At 42.1% G+C, this 6,000-nt stretch overlaps 10 non-coding genes across 10 annotated transcripts; all 10 read right to left on the bottom strand.

Moving 5' to 3' along the window:
- Positions 1–116: 116 nt before the first annotated feature.
- On the bottom strand, positions 117–235 carry LOC135159509 (5S ribosomal RNA). Its single transcript, XR_010298239.1, has one exon. It is a non-coding gene; the product is annotated as a 5S ribosomal RNA (ribosomal RNA).
- Positions 236–705: 470 nt separating this feature from the next.
- LOC135159560 (5S ribosomal RNA) lies at positions 706–824 on the bottom strand. Its single transcript, XR_010298290.1, has one exon. It is a non-coding gene; the product is annotated as a 5S ribosomal RNA (ribosomal RNA).
- A 470-nt stretch (positions 825–1,294) lies between these two features.
- Positions 1,295–1,413, bottom strand: LOC135159559 (5S ribosomal RNA). Its single transcript, XR_010298289.1, has one exon. It is a non-coding gene; the product is annotated as a 5S ribosomal RNA (ribosomal RNA).
- A 470-nt stretch (positions 1,414–1,883) lies between these two features.
- Positions 1,884–2,002, bottom strand: LOC135159558 (5S ribosomal RNA). The gene has a single exon (XR_010298288.1). It is a non-coding gene; the product is annotated as a 5S ribosomal RNA (ribosomal RNA).
- A 470-nt stretch (positions 2,003–2,472) lies between these two features.
- On the bottom strand, positions 2,473–2,591 carry LOC135159557 (5S ribosomal RNA). Its single transcript, XR_010298287.1, has one exon. It is a non-coding gene; the product is annotated as a 5S ribosomal RNA (ribosomal RNA).
- A 470-nt stretch (positions 2,592–3,061) lies between these two features.
- On the bottom strand, positions 3,062–3,180 carry LOC135159556 (5S ribosomal RNA). The gene has a single exon (XR_010298286.1). It is a non-coding gene; the product is annotated as a 5S ribosomal RNA (ribosomal RNA).
- A 470-nt stretch (positions 3,181–3,650) lies between these two features.
- On the bottom strand, positions 3,651–3,769 carry LOC135159554 (5S ribosomal RNA). The gene has a single exon (XR_010298284.1). It is a non-coding gene; the product is annotated as a 5S ribosomal RNA (ribosomal RNA).
- A 470-nt stretch (positions 3,770–4,239) lies between these two features.
- On the bottom strand, positions 4,240–4,358 carry LOC135159553 (5S ribosomal RNA). The gene has a single exon (XR_010298283.1). It is a non-coding gene; the product is annotated as a 5S ribosomal RNA (ribosomal RNA).
- Positions 4,359–4,828: 470 nt separating this feature from the next.
- Positions 4,829–4,947, bottom strand: LOC135159552 (5S ribosomal RNA). Its single transcript, XR_010298282.1, has one exon. It is a non-coding gene; the product is annotated as a 5S ribosomal RNA (ribosomal RNA).
- Positions 4,948–5,417: 470 nt separating this feature from the next.
- LOC135159551 (5S ribosomal RNA) lies at positions 5,418–5,536 on the bottom strand. The gene has a single exon (XR_010298281.1). It is a non-coding gene; the product is annotated as a 5S ribosomal RNA (ribosomal RNA).
- Between the last annotated feature and the right edge of the window lie 464 nt (positions 5,537–6,000).

Below are 6,000 nucleotides of genomic sequence, written 5' to 3'. Positions count from 1 at the left end.
TGAAGGAGACGAAAAAGACAACAAAAAAGGAGACAAAAGTGATACTATAAAGGAAAACAAATACCAACGACTTAAAATGAAAAAATGAATAAAGGGGCATTTCATGAAGCAAAAAATGCCTACAACACCCGGTATTCCCAGGCGGTCTCCCATCCAAGTACTAACCGAGCCCTATGCTGCTTGACTTCGGTGATCGGACGAGAACCGGTATATTCAGCATGGTATGGTCGTAGGCTCTTGCTCCATCAAAGTCAAGCTATTTGAAGGGATACTATGACGTCATCATCTATTTAATCCCTGTCAGTAATAATATTGGTTGATTGATGTCTTCAGTCATTCCACCGATCTTTCATTGGGTTTGTTTCAGTTTCCATCGGATGCCTACCTACGATAATTTGGAGATATTGTCGTGTTTTTTTTCTTGGATGCGCACCTGTGTGTGACGCAACAATTCACATGATGGTGTAGGCCTTGAACTGCGCGCCTCGTCTCTTGGAGACCCTGTGCTTGCAAACAAACGACTTTCATCATTGCCTTGAATGTCGGACATCAAGCGAAAAGTTTATTCCTGCTCTATTAAAAAGGGTGACGAAGGAGACGAAAAAGACAACAAAAAAGGAGACAAAAGTGATACTATAAAGGAAAACAAATACCAACGACTTAAAATGAAAAAATGAATAAAGGGGCATTTCATGAAGCAAAAAATGCCTACAACACCCGGTATTCCCAGGCGGTCTCCCATCCAAGTACTAACCGAGCCCTATGCTGCTTGACTTCGGTGATCGGACGAGAACCGGTATATTCAGCATGGTATGGTCGTAGGCTCTTGCTCCATCAAAGTCAAGCTATTTGAAGGGATACTATGACGTCATCATCTATTTAATCCCTGTCAGTAATAATATTGGTTGATTGATGTCTTCAGTCATTCCACCGATCTTTCATTGGGTTTGTTTCAGTTTCCATCGGATGCCTACCTACGATAATTTGGAGATATTGTCGTGTTTTTTTTCTTGGATGCGCACCTGTGTGTGACGCAACAATTCACATGATGGTGTAGGCCTTGAACTGCGCGCCTCGTCTCTTGGAGACCCTGTGCTTGCAAACAAACGACTTTCATCATTGCCTTGAATGTCGGACATCAAGCGAAAAGTTTATTCCTGCTCTATTAAAAAGGGTGACGAAGGAGACGAAAAAGACAACAAAAAAGGAGACAAAAGTGATACTATAAAGGAAAACAAATACCAACGACTTAAAATGAAAAAATGAATAAAGGGGCATTTCATGAAGCAAAAAATGCCTACAACACCCGGTATTCCCAGGCGGTCTCCCATCCAAGTACTAACCGAGCCCTATGCTGCTTGACTTCGGTGATCGGACGAGAACCGGTATATTCAGCATGGTATGGTCGTAGGCTCTTGCTCCATCAAAGTCAAGCTATTTGAAGGGATACTATGACGTCATCATCTATTTAATCCCTGTCAGTAATAATATTGGTTGATTGATGTCTTCAGTCATTCCACCGATCTTTCATTGGGTTTGTTTCAGTTTCCATCGGATGCCTACCTACGATAATTTGGAGATATTGTCGTGTTTTTTTTCTTGGATGCGCACCTGTGTGTGACGCAACAATTCACATGATGGTGTAGGCCTTGAACTGCGCGCCTCGTCTCTTGGAGACCCTGTGCTTGCAAACAAACGACTTTCATCATTGCCTTGAATGTCGGACATCAAGCGAAAAGTTTATTCCTGCTCTATTAAAAAGGGTGACGAAGGAGACGAAAAAGACAACAAAAAAGGAGACAAAAGTGATACTATAAAGGAAAACAAATACCAACGACTTAAAATGAAAAAATGAATAAAGGGGCATTTCATGAAGCAAAAAATGCCTACAACACCCGGTATTCCCAGGCGGTCTCCCATCCAAGTACTAACCGAGCCCTATGCTGCTTGACTTCGGTGATCGGACGAGAACCGGTATATTCAGCATGGTATGGTCGTAGGCTCTTGCTCCATCAAAGTCAAGCTATTTGAAGGGATACTATGACGTCATCATCTATTTAATCCCTGTCAGTAATAATATTGGTTGATTGATGTCTTCAGTCATTCCACCGATCTTTCATTGGGTTTGTTTCAGTTTCCATCGGATGCCTACCTACGATAATTTGGAGATATTGTCGTGTTTTTTTTCTTGGATGCGCACCTGTGTGTGACGCAACAATTCACATGATGGTGTAGGCCTTGAACTGCGCGCCTCGTCTCTTGGAGACCCTGTGCTTGCAAACAAACGACTTTCATCATTGCCTTGAATGTCGGACATCAAGCGAAAAGTTTATTCCTGCTCTATTAAAAAGGGTGACGAAGGAGACGAAAAAGACAACAAAAAAGGAGACAAAAGTGATACTATAAAGGAAAACAAATACCAACGACTTAAAATGAAAAAATGAATAAAGGGGCATTTCATGAAGCAAAAAATGCCTACAACACCCGGTATTCCCAGGCGGTCTCCCATCCAAGTACTAACCGAGCCCTATGCTGCTTGACTTCGGTGATCGGACGAGAACCGGTATATTCAGCATGGTATGGTCGTAGGCTCTTGCTCCATCAAAGTCAAGCTATTTGAAGGGATACTATGACGTCATCATCTATTTAATCCCTGTCAGTAATAATATTGGTTGATTGATGTCTTCAGTCATTCCACCGATCTTTCATTGGGTTTGTTTCAGTTTCCATCGGATGCCTACCTACGATAATTTGGAGATATTGTCGTGTTTTTTTTCTTGGATGCGCACCTGTGTGTGACGCAACAATTCACATGATGGTGTAGGCCTTGAACTGCGCGCCTCGTCTCTTGGAGACCCTGTGCTTGCAAACAAACGACTTTCATCATTGCCTTGAATGTCGGACATCAAGCGAAAAGTTTATTCCTGCTCTATTAAAAAGGGTGACGAAGGAGACGAAAAAGACAACAAAAAAGGAGACAAAAGTGATACTATAAAGGAAAACAAATACCAACGACTTAAAATGAAAAAATGAATAAAGGGGCATTTCATGAAGCAAAAAATGCCTACAACACCCGGTATTCCCAGGCGGTCTCCCATCCAAGTACTAACCGAGCCCTATGCTGCTTGACTTCGGTGATCGGACGAGAACCGGTATATTCAGCATGGTATGGTCGTAGGCTCTTGCTCCATCAAAGTCAAGCTATTTGAAGGGATACTATGACGTCATCATCTATTTAATCCCTGTCAGTAATAATATTGGTTGATTGATGTCTTCAGTCATTCCACCGATCTTTCATTGGGTTTGTTTCAGTTTCCATCGGATGCCTACCTACGATAATTTGGAGATATTGTCGTGTTTTTTTTCTTGGATGCGCACCTGTGTGTGACGCAACAATTCACATGATGGTGTAGGCCTTGAACTGCGCGCCTCGTCTCTTGGAGACCCTGTGCTTGCAAACAAACGACTTTCATCATTGCCTTGAATGTCGGACATCAAGCGAAAAGTTTATTCCTGCTCTATTAAAAAGGGTGACGAAGGAGACGAAAAAGACAACAAAAAAGGAGACAAAAGTGATACTATAAAGGAAAACAAATACCAACGACTTAAAATGAAAAAATGAATAAAGGGGCATTTCATGAAGCAAAAAATGCCTACAACACCCGGTATTCCCAGGCGGTCTCCCATCCAAGTACTAACCGAGCCCTATGCTGCTTGACTTCGGTGATCGGACGAGAACCGGTATATTCAGCATGGTATGGTCGTAGGCTCTTGCTCCATCAAAGTCAAGCTATTTGAAGGGATACTATGACGTCATCATCTATTTAATCCCTGTCAGTAATAATATTGGTTGATTGATGTCTTCAGTCATTCCACCGATCTTTCATTGGGTTTGTTTCAGTTTCCATCGGATGCCTACCTACGATAATTTGGAGATATTGTCGTGTTTTTTTTCTTGGATGCGCACCTGTGTGTGACGCAACAATTCACATGATGGTGTAGGCCTTGAACTGCGCGCCTCGTCTCTTGGAGACCCTGTGCTTGCAAACAAACGACTTTCATCATTGCCTTGAATGTCGGACATCAAGCGAAAAGTTTATTCCTGCTCTATTAAAAAGGGTGACGAAGGAGACGAAAAAGACAACAAAAAAGGAGACAAAAGTGATACTATAAAGGAAAACAAATACCAACGACTTAAAATGAAAAAATGAATAAAGGGGCATTTCATGAAGCAAAAAATGCCTACAACACCCGGTATTCCCAGGCGGTCTCCCATCCAAGTACTAACCGAGCCCTATGCTGCTTGACTTCGGTGATCGGACGAGAACCGGTATATTCAGCATGGTATGGTCGTAGGCTCTTGCTCCATCAAAGTCAAGCTATTTGAAGGGATACTATGACGTCATCATCTATTTAATCCCTGTCAGTAATAATATTGGTTGATTGATGTCTTCAGTCATTCCACCGATCTTTCATTGGGTTTGTTTCAGTTTCCATCGGATGCCTACCTACGATAATTTGGAGATATTGTCGTGTTTTTTTTCTTGGATGCGCACCTGTGTGTGACGCAACAATTCACATGATGGTGTAGGCCTTGAACTGCGCGCCTCGTCTCTTGGAGACCCTGTGCTTGCAAACAAACGACTTTCATCATTGCCTTGAATGTCGGACATCAAGCGAAAAGTTTATTCCTGCTCTATTAAAAAGGGTGACGAAGGAGACGAAAAAGACAACAAAAAAGGAGACAAAAGTGATACTATAAAGGAAAACAAATACCAACGACTTAAAATGAAAAAATGAATAAAGGGGCATTTCATGAAGCAAAAAATGCCTACAACACCCGGTATTCCCAGGCGGTCTCCCATCCAAGTACTAACCGAGCCCTATGCTGCTTGACTTCGGTGATCGGACGAGAACCGGTATATTCAGCATGGTATGGTCGTAGGCTCTTGCTCCATCAAAGTCAAGCTATTTGAAGGGATACTATGACGTCATCATCTATTTAATCCCTGTCAGTAATAATATTGGTTGATTGATGTCTTCAGTCATTCCACCGATCTTTCATTGGGTTTGTTTCAGTTTCCATCGGATGCCTACCTACGATAATTTGGAGATATTGTCGTGTTTTTTTTCTTGGATGCGCACCTGTGTGTGACGCAACAATTCACATGATGGTGTAGGCCTTGAACTGCGCGCCTCGTCTCTTGGAGACCCTGTGCTTGCAAACAAACGACTTTCATCATTGCCTTGAATGTCGGACATCAAGCGAAAAGTTTATTCCTGCTCTATTAAAAAGGGTGACGAAGGAGACGAAAAAGACAACAAAAAAGGAGACAAAAGTGATACTATAAAGGAAAACAAATACCAACGACTTAAAATGAAAAAATGAATAAAGGGGCATTTCATGAAGCAAAAAATGCCTACAACACCCGGTATTCCCAGGCGGTCTCCCATCCAAGTACTAACCGAGCCCTATGCTGCTTGACTTCGGTGATCGGACGAGAACCGGTATATTCAGCATGGTATGGTCGTAGGCTCTTGCTCCATCAAAGTCAAGCTATTTGAAGGGATACTATGACGTCATCATCTATTTAATCCCTGTCAGTAATAATATTGGTTGATTGATGTCTTCAGTCATTCCACCGATCTTTCATTGGGTTTGTTTCAGTTTCCATCGGATGCCTACCTACGATAATTTGGAGATATTGTCGTGTTTTTTTTCTTGGATGCGCACCTGTGTGTGACGCAACAATTCACATGATGGTGTAGGCCTTGAACTGCGCGCCTCGTCTCTTGGAGACCCTGTGCTTGCAAACAAACGACTTTCATCATTGCCTTGAATGTCGGACATCAAGCGAAAAGTTTATTCCTGCTCTATTAAAAAGGGTGACGAAGGAGACGAAAAAGACAACAAAAAAGGAGACAAAAGTGATACTATAAAGGAAAACAAATACCAACGACTTAAAATGAAAAAATGAATAAAGGGGCATTTCATGAAGC

The sequence above is a fragment of the Lytechinus pictus genome, unplaced genomic scaffold (assembly GCF_037042905.1).
Source record: "Lytechinus pictus isolate F3 Inbred unplaced genomic scaffold, Lp3.0 scaffold_264, whole genome shotgun sequence".
Taxonomy (NCBI): domain Eukaryota; kingdom Metazoa; phylum Echinodermata; class Echinoidea; order Temnopleuroida; family Toxopneustidae; genus Lytechinus; species Lytechinus pictus.
Note: the sequence above shows the minus strand (reverse complement) of the source record. Positions and strands in the feature narration are given on the sequence as shown.